Below are 17,477 nucleotides of genomic sequence, written 5' to 3'. Positions count from 1 at the left end.
CCGTTGGAAGGGAGGAGAACCAATTAAGGCGGGGGGTGGGGTGGAACGAGCAGCTGTCTACCCTTAGCAGGAGGGCTCCTGATTACATACCTCTCCTGCTGCTGCTGCTGCTGGCTGTCCAGCAGCAGACTGAAGGTGGCTGCTGCTGTGCACAGGTATATAAAGGCTCAGAGCCTATTATGACACGCGCAGCCAGCGTTCCATTGCCACATTCCATCTACTGCAGGCAGGATACCTGGCTGGCTGAATGTCGCTGAGAAGCTCACAGAGACCGCCATAAGCAACAGTTTAACAGAATGCCACAGACTAATCAACCAAACTTTTTGGGTTGGGTTCTCTTTTATAGTCTGCAGGCATTAAATGAAAGAAGTCAGTGTTCCAGCAGAAGGAGACAACGTTTCAGAAAAGGCATTGTAGCAAACCAAAAAAGAAATTTTAAGCGCAGCAGAGTAACCAGCGCACATACCTGTTAGCTCAGGTGAGTTTAAAAGGCTGCTGTTGATAACAAGGGCATTTGCTAAATAGATGGTGTGTGTGCAACAATATACTGAAAGGTCAATTATATTGTGCAGCTTATCTCACCACCTGTAGTTATTTAGGTAAAAGCTCCAAAATGCTTGCCTAATATGTCTGTTTATCCAAAAGGAAGTAAAAAGGGAGAGCTAGAAAGATAGCATTGCATCACATTACATGGCAATGCAATGCACAGTTGCTGAAGTTGAACCAAAATGAGCTTGTAATCTGGCTTCTGCAACTTTGAACATGAAAAATCCAATGAGGAGAAGAAAAGCAAAGCCAAAGAGTCCATCCCAAAATCCGACAAACAAGCAAAATGAACAAAAAACATTGAATTCAATTCTTTCTGATTTTAGAAACTGCATTAAAGAAGGGGTGCACCGGTCCTGGAGATACTGCAATACCAGGTCAATGCGTGGAGTGGACAGAGCAAGCTCTTTTTCCATCTCCCTGTTCTAAAAATCCATTTAATATATGGTCCCCAGATAGGGGATGTATCAGATATTAAACTGATAAGAACAGATACTACACTTGATCTTAGCCAAAAGGCCGAGAAGCGATAACCAGAATTGGTTTCAAACTACGGAGCCACCCAAGGATCCTGAAAAGTCCATTTGTGGAGATGAGCTCCTGGACTCCCGTTAAGAAGACATGTTGTCAACCTCTAGATCCCTTACATGCCTGCACTTTTCGGCTTGCTGCTGCTGCAATCCACGCGTTTTAGATCTGCATAACTCCACCTCTTTAAACACAGCACCTTCACCCCCTGCTGTTCCCACCCGCCTCAACACCGTTGGAAGGGAGGAGAACCAATTAAGGCGGGGGGTGGGGTGGAACGAGCAGCTGTCTACCCTTAGCAGGAGGGCTCCTGATTACATACCTCTCCTGCTGCTGCTGCTGCTGGCTGTCCAGCAGCAGACTGAAGGTGGCTGCTGCTGTGCACAGGTATATAAAGGCTCAGAGCCTATTATGACACGCGCAGCCAGCGTTCCATTGCCACATTCCATCTACTGCAGGCAGGATACCTGGCTGGCTGAATGTCGCTGAGAAGCTGACAGAGACCGCCATAAGCAACAGTTTAACAGAATGCCACAGACTAATCAACCAAACTTTTTGGGTTGGGTTCTCTTTTATAGTCTGCAGGCATTAAATGAAAGAAGTCAGTGTTCCAGCAGAAGGAGACAACGTTTCAGAAAAGGCATTGTAGCAAACCAAAAAAGAAATTTTAAGCGCAGCAGAGTAACCAGCTCACATACCTGTTAGCTCAGGTGAGTTTAAAAGGCTGCTGTTGATAACAAGGGCATTTGCTAAATAGATGGTGTGTGTGCAACAATATACTGAAAGGTCAATTATATTGTGCAGCTTATCTCACCACCTGTAGTTATTTAGGTGAAAGCTCCAAAATGCTTGCCTAATATGTCTGTTTATCCAAAAGGAAGTAAAAAGGGAGAGCTAGAAAGATAGCATTGCATCACATTACATGGCAATGCAATGCACAGTTGCTGAAGTTGAACCAAAATGAGCTTGTAATCTGGCTTCTGCAACTTTGAACATGAAAAATCCAATGAGGAGAAGAAAAGCAAAGCCAAAGAGTCCATCCCAAAATCCGACAAACAAGCAAAATGAACAAAAAACATTGAATTCAATTCTTTCTGATTTTAGAAACTGCATTAAAGAAGGGGTGCACCGGTCCTGGAGATACTGCAATACCAGGTCAATGCGTGGAGTGGACAGAGCAAGCTCTTTTTCCATCTCCCTGTTCTAAAAATCCATTTAATATATGGTCCCCAGATAGGGGACGTATCAGATATTAAACTGATAAGAACAGATACTACACTTGATCTTAGCCAAAAGGCCGAGAAGCGATAACCAGAATTGGTTTCAAACTACGGAGCCACCCAAGGATCCTGAAAAGTCCATTTGTGGAGATGAGCTCCTGGACTCCCGTTAAGAAGACATGTTGTCAACCTCTAGATCCCTTACATGCCTGCACTTTTCGGCTTGCTGCTGCTGCAATCCACGCGTTTTAGATCTGCATAACTCCACCTCTTTAAACACAGCACCTTCACCCCCTGCTGTTCCCACCCGCCTCAACACCGTTGGAAGGGAGGAGAACCAATTAAGGCGGGGGGTGGGGTGGAACGAGCAGCTGTCTACCCTTAGCAGGAGGGCTCCTGATTACATACCTCTCCTGCTGCTGCTGCTGCTGGCTGTCCAGCAGCAGACTGAAGGTGGCTGCTGCTGTGCACAGGTATATAAAGGCTCAGAGCCTATTATGACACGCGCAGCCAGCGTTCCATTGCCACATTCCATCTACTGCAGGCAGGATACCTGGCTGGCTGAATGTCGCTGAGAAGCTCACAGAGACCGCCATAAGCAACAGTTTAACAGAATGCCACAGACTAATCAACCAAACTTTTTGGGTTGGGTTCTCTTTTATAGTCTGCAGGCATTAAATGAAAGAAGTCAGTGTTCCAGCAGAAGGAGACAACGTTTCAGAAAAGGCATTGTAGCAAACCAAAAAAGAAATTTTAAGCGCAGCAGAGTAACCAGCGCACATACCTGTTAGCTCAGGTGAGTTTAAAAGGCTGCTGTTGATAACAAGGGCATTTGCTAAATAGATGGTGTGTGTGCAACAATATACTGAAAGGTCAATTATATTGTGCAGCTTATCTCACCACCTGTAGTTATTTAGGTGAAAGCTCCAAAATGCTTGCCTACTATGTCTGTTTATCCAAAAGGAAGTAAAAAGGGAGAGCTAGAAAGATAGCATTGCATCACATTACATGGCAATGCAATGCACAGTTGCTGAAGTTGAACCAAAATGAGCTTGTAATCTGGCTTCTGCAACTTTGAACATGAAAAATCCAATGAGGAGAAGAAAAGCAAAGCCAAAGAGTCCATCCCAAAATCCGACAAACAAGCAAAATGAACAAAAAACATTGAATTCAATTCTTTCTGATTTTAGAAACTGCATTAAAGAAGGGGTGCACCGGTCCTGGAGATACTGCAATACCAGGTCAATGCGTGGAGTGGACAGAGCAAGCTCTTTTTCCATCTCCCTGTTCTAAAAATCCATTTAATATATGGTCCCCAGATAGGGGACGTATCAGATATTAAACTGATAAGAACAGATACTACACTTGATCTTAGCCAAAAGGCCGAGAAGCGATAACCAGAATTGGTTTCAAACTACGGAGCCACCCAAGGATCCTGAAAAGTCCATTTGTGGAGATGAGCTCCTGGACTCCCGTTAAGAAGACATGTTGTCAACCTCTAGATCCCTTACATGCCTGCACTTTTCGGCTTGCTGCTGCTGCAATCCACGCGTTTTAGATCTGCATAACTCCACCTCTTTAAACACAGCACCTTCACCCCCTGCTGTTCCCACCCGCCTCAACACCGTTGGAAGGGAGGAGAACCAATTAAGGCGGGGGGTGGGGTGGAACGAGCAGCTGTCTACCCTTAGCAGGAGGGCTCCTGATTACATACCTCTCCTGCTGCTGCTGCTGCTGGCTGTCCAGCAGCAGACTGAAGGTGGCTGCTGCTGTGCACAGGTATATAAAGGCTCAGAGCCTATTATGACACGCGCAGCCAGCGTTCCATTGCCACATTCCATCTACTGCAGGCAGGATACCTGGCTGGCTGAATGTCGCTGAGAAGCTCACAGAGACCGCCATAAGCAACAGTTTAACAGAATGCCACAGACTAATCAACCAAACTTTTTGGGTTGGGTTCTCTTTTATAGTCTGCAGGCATTAAATGAAAGAAGTCAGTGTTCCAGCAGAAGGAGACAACGTTTCAGAAAAGGCATTGTAGCAAACCAAAAAAGAAATTTTAAGCGCAGCAGAGTAACCAGCGCACATACCTGTTAGCTCAGGTGAGTTTAAAAGGCTGCTGTTGATAACAAGGGCATTTGCTAAATAGATGGTGTGTGTGCAACAATATACTGAAAGGTCAATTATATTGTGCAGCTTATCTCACCACCTGTAGTTATTTAGGTGAAAGCTCCAAAATGCTTGCCTAATATGTCTGTTTATCCAAAAGGAAGTAAAAAGGGAGAGCTAGAAAGATAGCATTGCATCACATTACATGGCAATGCAATACACAGTTGCTGAAGTTGAACCAAAATGAGCTTGTAATCTGGCTTCTGCAACTTTGAACATGAAAAATCCAATGAGGAGAAGAAAAGCAAAGCCAAAGAGTCCATCCCAAAATCCGACAAACAAGCAAAATGAACAAAAAACATTGAATTCAATTCTTTCTGATTTTAGAAACTGCATTAAAGAAGGGGTGCACCGGTCCTGGAGATACTGCAATACCAGGTCAATGCGTGGAGTGGACAGAGCAAGCTCTTTTTCCATCTCCCTGTTCTAAAAATCCATTTAATATATGGTCCCCAGATAGGGGACGTATCAGATATTAAACTGATAAGAACAGATACTACACTTGATCTTAGCCAAAAGGCCGAGAAGCGATAACCAGAATTGGTTTCAAACTACGGAGCCACCCAAGGATCCTGAAAAGTCCATTTGTGGAGATGAGCTCCTGGACTCCCGTTAAGAAGACATGTTGTCAACCTCTAGATCCCTTACATGCCTGCACTTTTCGGCTTGCTGCTGCTGCAATCCACGCGTTTTAGATCTGCATAACTCCACCTCTTTAAACACAGCACCTTCACCCCCTGCTGTTCCCACCCGCCTCAACACCGTTGGAAGGGAGGAGAACCAATTAAGGCGGGGGGTGGGGTGGAACGAGCAGCTGTCTACCCTTAGCAGGAGGGCTCCTGATTACATACCTCTCCTGCTGCTGCTGCTGCTGGCTGTCCAGCAGCAGACTGAAGGTGGCTGCTGCTGTGCACAGGTATATAAAGGCTCAGAGCCTATTATGACACGCGCAGCCAGCGTTCCATTGCCACATTCCATCTACTGCAGGCAGGATACCTGGCTGGCTGAATGTCGCTGAGAAGCTCACAGAGACCGCCATAAGCAACAGTTTAACAGAATGCCACAGACTAATCAACCAAACTTTTTGGGTTGGGTTCTCTTTTATAGTCTGCAGGCATTAAATGAAAGAAGTCAGTGTTCCAGCAGAAGGAGACAACGTTTCAGAAAAGGCATTGTAGCAAACCAAAAAAGAAATTTTAAGCGCAGCAGAGTAACCAGCGCACATACCTGTTAGCTCAGGTGAGTTTAAAAGGCTGCTGTTGATAACAAGGGCATTTGCTAAATAGATGGTGTGTGTGCAACAATATACTGAAAGGTCAATTATATTGTGCAGCTTATCTCACCACCTGTAGTTATTTAGGTGAAAGCTCCAAAATGCTTGCCTAATATGTCTGTTTATCCAAAAGGAAGTAAAAAGGGAGAGCTAGAAAGATAGCATTGCATCACATTACATGGCAATGCAATGCACAGTTGCTGAAGTTGAACCAAAATGAGCTTGTAATCTGGCTTCTGCAACTTTGAACATGAAAAATCCAATGAGGAGAAGAAAAGCAAAGCCAAAGAGTCCATCCCAAAATCCGACAAACAAGCAAAATGAACAAAAAACATTGAATTCAATTCTTTCTGATTTTAGAAACTGCATTAAAGAAGGGGTGCACCGGTCCTGGAGATACTGCAATACCAGGTCAATGCGTGGAGTGGACAGAGCAAGCTCTTTTTCCATCTCCCTGTTCTAAAAATCCATTTAATATATGGTCCCCAGATAGGGGATGTATCAGATATTAAACTGATAAGAACAGATACTACACTTGATCTTAGCCAAAAGGCCGAGAAGCGATAACCAGAATTGGTTTCAAACTACGGAGCCACCCAAGGATCCTGAAAAGTCCATTTGTGGAGATGAGCTCCTGGACTCCCGTTAAGAAGACATGTTGTCAACCTCTAGATCCCTTACATGCCTGCACTTTTCGGCTTGCTGCTGCTGCAATCCACGCGTTTTAGATCTGCATAACTCCACCTCTTTAAACACAGCACCTTCACCCCCTGCTGTTCCCACCCGCCTCAACACCGTTGGAAGGGAGGAGAACCAATTAAGGCGGGGGGTGGGGTGGAACGAGCAGCTGTCTACCCTTAGCAGGAGGGCTCCTGATTACATACCTCTCCTGCTGCTGCTGCTGCTGGCTGTCCAGCAGCAGACTGAAGGTGGCTGCTGCTGTGCACAGGTATATAAAGGCTCAGAGCCTATTATGACACGCGCAGCCAGCGTTCCATTGCCACATTCCATCTACTGCAGGCAGGATACCTGGCTGGCTGAATGTCGCTGAGAAGCTGACAGAGACCGCCATAAGCAACAGTTTAACAGAATGCCACAGACTAATCAACCAAACTTTTTGGGTTGGGTTCTCTTTTATAGTCTGCAGGCATTAAATGAAAGAAGTCAGTGTTCCAGCAGAAGGAGACAACGTTTCAGAAAAGGCATTGTAGCAAACCAAAAAAGAAATTTTAAGCGCAGCAGAGTAACCAGCTCACATACCTGTTAGCTCAGGTGAGTTTAAAAGGCTGCTGTTGATAACAAGGGCATTTGCTAAATAGATGGTGTGTGTGCAACAATATACTGAAAGGTCAATTATATTGTGCAGCTTATCTCACCACCTGTAGTTATTTAGGTGAAAGCTCCAAAATGCTTGCCTAATATGTCTGTTTATCCAAAAGGAAGTAAAAAGGGAGAGCTAGAAAGATAGCATTGCATCACATTACATGGCAATGCAATGCACAGTTGCTGAAGTTGAACCAAAATGAGCTTGTAATCTGGCTTCTGCAACTTTGAACATGAAAAATCCAATGAGGAGAAGAAAAGCAAAGCCAAAGAGTCCATCCCAAAATCCGACAAACAAGCAAAATGAACAAAAAACATTGAATTCAATTCTTTCTGATTTTAGAAACTGCATTAAAGAAGGGGTGCACCGGTCCTGGAGATACTGCAATACCAGGTCAATGCGTGGAGTGGACAGAGCAAGCTCTTTTTCCATCTCCCTGTTCTAAAAATCCATTTAATATATGGTCCCCAGATAGGGGACGTATCAGATATTAAACTGATAAGAACAGATACTACACTTGATCTTAGCCAAAAGGCCGAGAAGCGATAACCAGAATTGGTTTCAAACTACGGAGCCACCCAAGGATCCTGAAAAGTCCATTTGTGGAGATGAGCTCCTGGACTCCCGTTAAGAAGACATGTTGTCAACCTCTAGATCCCTTACATGCCTGCACTTTTCGGCTTGCTGCTGCTGCAATCCACGCGTTTTAGATCTGCATAACTCCACCTCTTTAAACACAGCACCTTCACCCCCTGCTGTTCCCACCCGCCTCAACACCGTTGGAAGGGAGGAGAACCAATTAAGGCGGGGGGTGGGGTGGAACGAGCAGCTGTCTACCCTTAGCAGGAGGGCTCCTGATTACATACCTCTCCTGCTGCTGCTGCTGCTGGCTGTCCAGCAGCAGACTGAAGGTGGCTGCTGCTGTGCACAGGTATATAAAGGCTCAGAGCCTATTATGACACGCGCAGCCAGCGTTCCATTGCCACATTCCATCTACTGCAGGCAGGATACCTGGCTGGCTGAATGTCGCTGAGAAGCTCACAGAGACCGCCATAAGCAACAGTTTAACAGAATGCCACAGACTAATCAACCAAACTTTTTGGGTTGGGTTCTCTTTTATAGTCTGCAGGCATTAAATGAAAGAAGTCAGTGTTCCAGCAGAAGGAGACAACGTTTCAGAAAAGGCATTGTAGCAAACCAAAAAAGAAATTTTAAGCGCAGCAGAGTAACCAGCGCACATACCTGTTAGCTCAGGTGAGTTTAAAAGGCTGCTGTTGATAACAAGGGCATTTGCTAAATAGATGGTGTGTGTGCAACAATATACTGAAAGGTCAATTATATTGTGCAGCTTATCTCACCACCTGTAGTTATTTAGGTGAAAGCTCCAAAATGCTTGCCTACTATGTCTGTTTATCCAAAAGGAAGTAAAAAGGGAGAGCTAGAAAGATAGCATTGCATCACATTACATGGCAATGCAATGCACAGTTGCTGAAGTTGAACCAAAATGAGCTTGTAATCTGGCTTCTGCAACTTTGAACATGAAAAATCCAATGAGGAGAAGAAAAGCAAAGCCAAAGAGTCCATCCCAAAATCCGACAAACAAGCAAAATGAACAAAAAACATTGAATTCAATTCTTTCTGATTTTAGAAACTGCATTAAAGAAGGGGTGCACCGGTCCTGGAGATACTGCAATACCAGGTCAATGCGTGGAGTGGACAGAGCAAGCTCTTTTTCCATCTCCCTGTTCTAAAAATCCATTTAATATATGGTCCCCAGATAGGGGACGTATCAGATATTAAACTGATAAGAACAGATACTACACTTGATCTTAGCCAAAAGGCCGAGAAGCGATAACCAGAATTGGTTTCAAACTACGGAGCCACCCAAGGATCCTGAAAAGTCCATTTGTGGAGATGAGCTCCTGGACTCCCGTTAAGAAGACATGTTGTCAACCTCTAGATCCCTTACATGCCTGCACTTTTCGGCTTGCTGCTGCTGCAATCCACGCGTTTTAGATCTGCATAACTCCACCTCTTTAAACACAGCACCTTCACCCCCTGCTGTTCCCACCCGCCTCAACACCGTTGGAAGGGAGGAGAACCAATTAAGGCGGGGGGTGGGGTGGAACGAGCAGCTGTCTACCCTTAGCAGGAGGGCTCCTGATTACATACCTCTCCTGCTGCTGCTGCTGCTGGCTGTCCAGCAGCAGACTGAAGGTGGCTGCTGCTGTGCACAGGTATATAAAGGCTCAGAGCCTATTATGACACGCGCAGCCAGCGTTCCATTGCCACATTCCATCTACTGCAGGCAGGATACCTGGCTGGCTGAATGTCGCTGAGAAGCTCACAGAGACCGCCATAAGCAACAGTTTAACAGAATGCCACAGACTAATCAACCAAACTTTTTGGGTTGGGTTCTCTTTTATAGTCTGCAGGCATTAAATGAAAGAAGTCAGTGTTCCAGCAGAAGGAGACAACGTTTCAGAAAAGGCATTGTAGCAAACCAAAAAAGAAATTTTAAGCGCAGCAGAGTAACCAGCGCACATACCTGTTAGCTCAGGTGAGTTTAAAAGGCTGCTGTTGATAACAAGGGCATTTGCTAAATAGATGGTGTGTGTGCAACAATATACTGAAAGGTCAATTATATTGTGCAGCTTATCTCACCACCTGTAGTTATTTAGGTGAAAGCTCCAAAATGCTTGCCTAATATGTCTGTTTATCCAAAAGGAAGTAAAAAGGGAGAGCTAGAAAGATAGCATTGCATCACATTACATGGCAATGCAATACACAGTTGCTGAAGTTGAACCAAAATGAGCTTGTAATCTGGCTTCTGCAACTTTGAACATGAAAAATCCAATGAGGAGAAGAAAAGCAAAGCCAAAGAGTCCATCCCAAAATCCGACAAACAAGCAAAATGAACAAAAAACATTGAATTCAATTCTTTCTGATTTTAGAAACTGCATTAAAGAAGGGGTGCACCGGTCCTGGAGATACTGCAATACCAGGTCAATGCGTGGAGTGGACAGAGCAAGCTCTTTTTCCATCTCCCTGTTCTAAAAATCCATTTAATATATGGTCCCCAGATAGGGGACGTATCAGATATTAAACTGATAAGAACAGATACTACACTTGATCTTAGCCAAAAGGCCGAGAAGCGATAACCAGAATTGGTTTCAAACTACGGAGCCACCCAAGGATCCTGAAAAGTCCATTTGTGGAGATGAGCTCCTGGACTCCCGTTAAGAAGACATGTTGTCAACCTCTAGATCCCTTACATGCCTGCACTTTTCGGCTTGCTGCTGCTGCAATCCACGCGTTTTAGATCTGCATAACTCCACCTCTTTAAACACAGCACCTTCACCCCCTGCTGTTCCCACCCGCCTCAACACCGTTGGAAGGGAGGAGAACCAATTAAGGCGGGGGGTGGGGTGGAACGAGCAGCTGTCTACCCTTAGCAGGAGGGCTCCTGATTACATACCTCTCCTGCTGCTGCTGCTGCTGGCTGTCCAGCAGCAGACTGAAGGTGGCTGCTGCTGTGCACAGGTATATAAAGGCTCAGAGCCTATTATGACACGCGCAGCCAGCGTTCCATTGCCACATTCCATCTACTGCAGGCAGGATACCTGGCTGGCTGAATGTCGCTGAGAAGCTCACAGAGACCGCCATAAGCAACAGTTTAACAGAATGCCACAGACTAATCAACCAAACTTTTTGGGTTGGGTTCTCTTTTATAGTCTGCAGGCATTAAATGAAAGAAGTCAGTGTTCCAGCAGAAGGAGACAACGTTTCAGAAAAGGCATTGTAGCAAACCAAAAAAGAAATTTTAAGCGCAGCAGAGTAACCAGCGCACATACCTGTTAGCTCAGGTGAGTTTAAAAGGCTGCTGTTGATAACAAGGGCATTTGCTAAATAGATGGTGTGTGTGCAACAATATACTGAAAGGTCAATTATATTGTGCAGCTTATCTCACCACCTGTAGTTATTTAGGTGAAAGCTCCAAAATGCTTGCCTAATATGTCTGTTTATCCAAAAGGAAGTAAAAAGGGAGAGCTAGAAAGATAGCATTGCATCACATTACATGGCAATGCAATGCACAGTTGCTGAAGTTGAACCAAAATGAGCTTGTAATCTGGCTTCTGCAACTTTGAACATGAAAAATCCAATGAGGAGAAGAAAAGCAAAGCCAAAGAGTCCATCCCAAAATCCGACAAACAAGCAAAATGAACAAAAAACATTGAATTCAATTCTTTCTGATTTTAGAAACTGCATTAAAGAAGGGGTGCACCGGTCCTGGAGATACTGCAATACCAGGTCAATGCGTGGAGTGGACAGAGCAAGCTCTTTTTCCATCTCCCTGTTCTAAAAATCCATTTAATATATGGTCCCCAGATAGGGGACGTATCAGATATTAAACTGATAAGAACAGATACTACACTTGATCTTAGCCAAAAGGCCGAGAAGCGATAACCAGAATTGGTTTCAAACTACGGAGCCACCCAAGGATCCTGAAAAGTCCATTTGTGGAGATGAGCTCCTGGACTCCCGTTAAGAAGACATGTTGTCAACCTCTAGATCCCTTACATGCCTGCACTTTTCGGCTTGCTGCTGCTGCAATCCACGCGTTTTAGATCTGCATAACTCCACCTCTTTAAACACAGCACCTTCACCCCCTGCTGTTCCCACCCGCCTCAACACCGTTGGAAGGGAGGAGAACCAATTAAGGCGGGGGGTGGGGTGGAACGAGCAGCTGTCTACCCTTAGCAGGAGGGCTCCTGATTACATACCTCTCCTGCTGCTGCTGCTGGCTGTCCAGCAGCAGACTGAAGGTGGCTGCTGCTGTGCACAGGTATATAAAGGCTCAGAGCCTATTATGACACGCGCAGCCAGCGTTCCATTGCCACATTCCATCTACTGCAGGCAGGATACCTGGCTGGCTGAATGTCGCTGAGAAGCTCACAGAGACCGCCATAAGCAACAGTTTAACAGAATGCCACAGACTAATCAACCAAACTTTTTGGGTTGGGTTCTCTTTTATAGTCTGCAGGCATTAAATGAAAGAAGTCAGTGTTCCAGCAGAAGGAGACAACGTTTCAGAAAAGGCATTGTAGCAAACCAAAAAAGAAATTTTAAGCGCAGCAGAGTAACCAGCGCACATACCTGTTAGCTCAGGTGAGTTTAAAAGGCTGCTGTTGATAACAAGGGCATTTGCTAAATAGATGGTGTGTGTGCAACAATATACTGAAAGGTCAATTATATTGTGCAGCTTATCTCACCACCTGTAGTTATTTAGGTGAAAGCTCCAAAATGCTTGCCTAATATGTCTGTTTATCCAAAAGGAAGTAAAAAGGGAGAGCTAGAAAGATAGCATTGCATCACATTACATGGCAATGCAATGCACAGTTGCTGAAGTTGAACCAAAATGAGCTTGTAATCTGGCTTCTGCAACTTTGAACATGAAAAATCCAATGAGGAGAAGAAAAGCAAAGCCAAAGAGTCCATCCCAAAATCCGACAAACAAGCAAAATGAACAAAAAACATTGAATTCAATTCTTTCTGATTTTAGAAACTGCATTAAAGAAGGGGTGCACCGGTCCTGGAGATACTGCAATACCAGGTCAATGCGTGGAGTGGACAGAGCAAGCTCTTTTTCCATCTCCCTGTTCTAAAAATCCATTTAATATATGGTCCCCAGATAGGGGACGTATCAGATATTAAACTGATAAGAACAGATACTACACTTGATCTTAGCCAAAAGGCCGAGAAGCGATAACCAGAATTGGTTTCAAACTACGGAGCCACCCAAGGATCCTGAAAAGTCCATTTGTGGAGATGAGCTCCTGGACTCCCGTTAAGAAGACATGTTGTCAACCTCTAGATCCCTTACATGCCTGCACTTTTCGGCTTGCTGCTGCTGCAATCCACGCGTTTTAGATCTGCATAACTCCACCTCTTTAAACACAGCACCTTCACCCCCTGCTGTTCCCACCCGCCTCAACACCGTTGGAAGGGAGGAGAACCAATTAAGGCGGGGGGTGGGGTGGAACGAGCAGCTGTCTACCCTTAGCAGGAGGGCTCCTGATTACATACCTCTCCTGCTGCTGCTGCTGCTGGCTGTCCAGCAGCAGACTGAAGGTGGCTGCTGCTGTGCACAGGTATATAAAGGCTCAGAGCCTATTATGACACGCGCAGCCAGCGTTCCATTGCCACATTCCATCTACTGCAGGCAGGATACCTGGCTGGCTGAATGTCGCTGAGAAGCTCACAGAGACCGCCATAAGCAACAGTTTAACAGAATGCCACAGACTAATCAACCAAACTTTTTGGGTTGGGTTCTCTTTTATAGTCTGCAGGCATTAAATGAAAGAAGTCAGTGTTCCAGCAGAAGGAGACAACGTTTCAGAAAAGGCATTGTAGCAAACCAAAAAAGAAATTTTAAGCGCAGCAGAGTAACCAGCGCACATACCTGTTAGCTCAGGTGAGTTTAAAAGGCTGCTGTTGATAACAAGGGCATTTGCTAAATAGATGGTGTGTGTGCAACAATATACTGAAAGGTCAATTATATTGTGCAGCTTATCTCACCACCTGTAGTTATTTAGGTGAAAGCTCCAAAATGCTTGCCTAATATGTCTGTTTATCCAAAAGGAAGTAAAAAGGGAGAGCTAGAAAGATAGCATTGCATCACATTACATGGCAATGCAATGCACAGTTGCTGAAGTTGAACCAAAATGAGCTTGTAATCTGGCTTCTGCAACTTTGAACAGGAAAAATCCAATGAGGAGAAGAAAAGCAAAGCCAAAGAGTCCATCCCAAAATCCGACAAACAAGCAAAATGAACAAAAAACATTGAATTCAATTCTTTCTGATTTTAGAAACTGCATTAAAGAAGGGGTGCACCGGTCCTGGAGATACTGCAATACCAGGTCAATGCGTGGAGTGGACAGAGCAAGCTCTTTTTCCATCTCCCTGTTCTAAAAATCCATTTAATATATGGTCCCCAGATAGGGGACGTATCAGATATTAAACTGATAAGAACAGATACTACACTTGATCTTAGCCAAAAGGCCGAGAAGCGATAACCAGAATTGGTTTCAAACTACGGAGCCACCCAAGGATCCTGAAAAGTCCATTTGTGGAGATGAGCTCCTGGACTCCCGTTAAGAAGACATGTTGTCAACCTCTAGATCCCTTACATGCCTGCACTTTTCGGCTTGCTGCTGCAGCAATCCACGCGTTTTAGATCTGCATAACTCCACCTCTTTAAACACAGCACCTTCACCCCCTGCTGTTCCCACCCGCCTCAACACCGTTGGAAGGGAGGAGAACCAATTAAGGCGGGGGGTGGGGTGGAACGAGCAGCTGTCTACCCTTAGCAGGAGGGCTCCTGATTACATACCTCTCCTGCTGCTGCTGCTGCTGGCTGTCCAGCAGCAGACTGAAGGTGGCTGCTGCTGTGCACAGGTATATAAAGGCTCAGAGCCTATTATGACACGCGCAGCCAGCGTTCCATTGCCACATTCCATCTACTGCAGGCAGGATACCTGGCTGGCTGAATGTCGCTGAGAAGCTCACAGAGACCGCCATAAGCAACAGTTTAACAGAATGCCACAGACTAATCAACCAAACTTTTTGGGTTGGGTTCTCTTTTATAGTCTGCAGGCATTAAATGAAAGAAGTCAGTGTTCCAGCAGAAGGAGACAACGTTTCAGAAAAGGCATTGTAGCAAACCAAAAAAGAAATTTTAAGCGCAGCAGAGTAACCAGCGCACATACCTGTTAGCTCAGGTGAGTTTAAAAGGCTGCTGTTGATAACAAGGGCATTTGCTAAATAGATGGTGTGTGTGCAACAATATACTGAAAGGTCAATTATATTGTGCAGCTTATCTCACCACCTGTAGTTATTTAGGTGAAAGCTCCAAAATGCTTGCCTAATATGTCTGTTTATCCAAAAGGAAGTAAAAAGGGAGAGCTAGAAAGATAGCATTGCATCACATTACATGGCAATGCAATGCACAGTTGCTGAAGTTGAACCAAAATGAGCTTGTAATCTGGCTTCTGCAACTTTGAACATGAAAAATCCAATGAGGAGAAGAAAAGCAAAGCCAAAGAGTCCATCCCAAAATCCGACAAACAAGCAAAATGAACAAAAAACATTGAATTCAATTCTTTCTGATTTTAGAAACTGCATTAAAGAAGGGGTGCACCGGTCCTGGAGATACTGCAATACCAGGTCAATGCGTGGAGTGGACAGAGCAAGCTCTTTTTCCATCTCCCTGTTCTAAAAATCCATTTAATATATGGTCCCCAGATAGGGGACGTATCAGATATTAAACTGATAAGAACAGATACTACACTTGATCTTAGCCAAAAGGCCGAGAAGCGATAACCAGAATTGGTTTCAAACTACGGAGCCACCCAAGGATCCTGAAAAGTCCATTTGTGGAGATGAGCTCCTGGACTCCCGTTAAGAAGACATGTTGTCAACCTCTAGATCCCTTACATGCCTGCACTTTTCGGCTTGCTGCTGCTGCAATCCACGCGTTTTAGATCTGCATAACTCCACCTCTTTAAACACAGCACCTTCACCCCCTGCTGTTCCCACCCGCCTCAACACCGTTGGAAGGGAGGAGAACCAATTAAGGCGGGGGGTGGGGTGGAACGAGCAGCTGTCTACCCTTAGCAGGAGGGCTCCTGATTACATACCTCTCCTGCTGCTGCTGCTGCTGGCTGTCCAGCAGCAGACTGAAGGTGGCTGCTGCTGTGCACAGGTATATAAAGGCTCAGAGCCTATTATGACACGCGCAGCCAGCGTTCCATTGCCACATTCCATCTACTGCAGGCAGGATACCTGGCTGGCTGAATGTCGCTGAGAAGCTCACAGAGACCGCCATAAGCAACAGTTTAACAGAATGCCACAGACTAATCAACCAAACTTTTTGGGTTGGGTTCTCTTTTATAGTCTGCAGGCATTAAATGAAAGAAGTCAGTGTTCCAGCAGAAGGAGACAACGTTTCAGAAAAGGCATTGTAGCAAACCAAAAAAGAAATTTTAAGCGCAGCAGAGTAACCAGCGCACATACCTGTTAGCTCAGGTGAGTTTAAAAGGCTGCTGTTGATAACAAGGGCATTTGCTAAATAGATGGTGTGTGTGCAACAATATACTGAAAGGTCAATTATATTGTGCAGCTTATCTCACCACCTGTAGTTATTTAGGTGAAAGCTCCAAAATGCTTGCCTAATATGTCTGTTTATCCAAAAGGAAGTAAAAAGGGAGAGCTAGAAAGATAGCATTGCATCACATTACATGGCAATGCAATGCACAGTTGCTGAAGTTGAACCAAAATGAGCTTGTAATCTGGCTTCTGCAACTTTGAACATGAAAAATCCAATGAGGAGAAGAAAAGCAAAGCCAAAGAGTCCATCCCAAAATCCGACAAACAAGCAAAATGAACAAAAAACATTGAATTCAATTCTTTCTGATTTTAGAAACTGCATTAAAGAAGGGGTGCACCGGTCCTGGAGATACTGCAATACCAGGTCAATGCGTGGAGTGGACAGAGCAAGCTCTTTTTCCATCTCCCTGTTCTAAAAATCCATTTAATATATGGTCCCCAGATAGGGGACGTATCAGATATTAAACTGATAAGAACAGATACTACACTTGATCTTAGCCAAAAGGCCGAGAAGCGATAACCAGAATTGGTTTCAAACTACGGAGCCACCCAAGGATCCTGAAAAGTCCATTTGTGGAGATGAGCTCCTGGACTCCCGTTAAGAAGACATGTTGTCAACCTCTAGATCCCTTACATGCCTGCACTTTTCGGCTTGCTGCTGCTGCAATCCACGCGTTTTAGATCTGCATAACTCCACCTCTTTAAACACAGCACCTTCACCCCCTGCTGTTCCCACCCGCCTCAACACCGTTGGAAGGGAGGAGAACCAATTAAGGCGGGGGGTGGGGTGGAACGAGCAGCTGTCTACCCTTAGCAGGAGGGCTCCTGATTACATACCTCTCCTGCTGCTGCTGCTGGCTGTCCAGCAGCAGACTGAAGGTGGCTGCTGCTGTGCACAGGTATATAAAGGCTCAGAGCCTATTATGACACGCGCAGCCAGCGTTCCATTGCCACATTCCATCTACTGCAGGCAGGATACCTGGCTGGCTGAATGTCGCTGAGAAGCTCACAGAGACCGCCATAAGCAACAGTTTAACAGAATGCCACAGACTAATCAACCAAACTTTTTGGGTTGGGTTCTCTTTTATAGTCTGCAGGCATTAAATGAAAGAAGTCAGTGTTCCAGCAGAAGGAGACAACGTTTCAGAAAAGGCATTGTAGCAAACCAAAAAAGAAATTTTAAGCGCAGCAGAGTAACCAGCGCACATACCTGTTAGCTCAGGTGAGTTTAAAAGGCTGCTGTTGATAA

General features: G+C 45.0%; 13 non-coding genes across 13 annotated transcripts; all 13 read right to left on the bottom strand.

Moving 5' to 3' along the window:
* Nucleotides 1-886: 886 nt before the first annotated feature.
* LOC141230164 (U2 spliceosomal RNA) lies at nucleotides 887-1,077 on the bottom strand. The gene has a single exon (XR_012296720.1). It is a non-coding gene; the product is annotated as a U2 spliceosomal RNA (small nuclear RNA).
* A 1,115-nt stretch (nucleotides 1,078-2,192) lies between these two features.
* LOC141230777 (U2 spliceosomal RNA) lies at nucleotides 2,193-2,383 on the bottom strand. Its single transcript, XR_012297229.1, has one exon. It is a non-coding gene; the product is annotated as a U2 spliceosomal RNA (small nuclear RNA).
* Nucleotides 2,384-3,498: 1,115 nt separating this feature from the next.
* LOC141230764 (U2 spliceosomal RNA) lies at nucleotides 3,499-3,689 on the bottom strand. Its single transcript, XR_012297216.1, has one exon. It is a non-coding gene; the product is annotated as a U2 spliceosomal RNA (small nuclear RNA).
* Nucleotides 3,690-4,804: 1,115 nt separating this feature from the next.
* On the bottom strand, nucleotides 4,805-4,995 carry LOC141230752 (U2 spliceosomal RNA). The gene has a single exon (XR_012297203.1). It is a non-coding gene; the product is annotated as a U2 spliceosomal RNA (small nuclear RNA).
* Nucleotides 4,996-6,110: 1,115 nt separating this feature from the next.
* On the bottom strand, nucleotides 6,111-6,301 carry LOC141230163 (U2 spliceosomal RNA). Its single transcript, XR_012296719.1, has one exon. It is a non-coding gene; the product is annotated as a U2 spliceosomal RNA (small nuclear RNA).
* A 1,115-nt stretch (nucleotides 6,302-7,416) lies between these two features.
* On the bottom strand, nucleotides 7,417-7,607 carry LOC141230741 (U2 spliceosomal RNA). Its single transcript, XR_012297192.1, has one exon. It is a non-coding gene; the product is annotated as a U2 spliceosomal RNA (small nuclear RNA).
* A 1,115-nt stretch (nucleotides 7,608-8,722) lies between these two features.
* Nucleotides 8,723-8,913, bottom strand: LOC141230730 (U2 spliceosomal RNA). The gene has a single exon (XR_012297181.1). It is a non-coding gene; the product is annotated as a U2 spliceosomal RNA (small nuclear RNA).
* Nucleotides 8,914-10,028: 1,115 nt separating this feature from the next.
* On the bottom strand, nucleotides 10,029-10,219 carry LOC141230719 (U2 spliceosomal RNA). The gene has a single exon (XR_012297170.1). It is a non-coding gene; the product is annotated as a U2 spliceosomal RNA (small nuclear RNA).
* Nucleotides 10,220-11,334: 1,115 nt separating this feature from the next.
* LOC141230707 (U2 spliceosomal RNA) lies at nucleotides 11,335-11,525 on the bottom strand. Its single transcript, XR_012297159.1, has one exon. It is a non-coding gene; the product is annotated as a U2 spliceosomal RNA (small nuclear RNA).
* Nucleotides 11,526-12,637: 1,112 nt separating this feature from the next.
* Nucleotides 12,638-12,828, bottom strand: LOC141230696 (U2 spliceosomal RNA). The gene has a single exon (XR_012297148.1). It is a non-coding gene; the product is annotated as a U2 spliceosomal RNA (small nuclear RNA).
* A 1,115-nt stretch (nucleotides 12,829-13,943) lies between these two features.
* Nucleotides 13,944-14,134, bottom strand: LOC141230685 (U2 spliceosomal RNA). The gene has a single exon (XR_012297137.1). It is a non-coding gene; the product is annotated as a U2 spliceosomal RNA (small nuclear RNA).
* A 1,115-nt stretch (nucleotides 14,135-15,249) lies between these two features.
* LOC141230673 (U2 spliceosomal RNA) lies at nucleotides 15,250-15,440 on the bottom strand. Its single transcript, XR_012297126.1, has one exon. It is a non-coding gene; the product is annotated as a U2 spliceosomal RNA (small nuclear RNA).
* Nucleotides 15,441-16,555: 1,115 nt separating this feature from the next.
* On the bottom strand, nucleotides 16,556-16,746 carry LOC141230662 (U2 spliceosomal RNA). Its single transcript, XR_012297115.1, has one exon. It is a non-coding gene; the product is annotated as a U2 spliceosomal RNA (small nuclear RNA).
* Between the last annotated feature and the right edge of the window lie 731 nt (nucleotides 16,747-17,477).

The sequence above is a fragment of the Phyllobates terribilis genome, unplaced genomic scaffold, assembly GCF_046119375.1.
Source record: "Phyllobates terribilis strain yellow unplaced genomic scaffold, ASM4611937v1 Scaffold_499__1_contigs__length_1316695, whole genome shotgun sequence".
Lineage (NCBI taxonomy): Eukaryota > Metazoa > Chordata > Amphibia > Anura > Dendrobatidae > Phyllobates > Phyllobates terribilis.
Note: the sequence above shows the minus strand (reverse complement) of the source record. Positions and strands in the feature narration are given on the sequence as shown.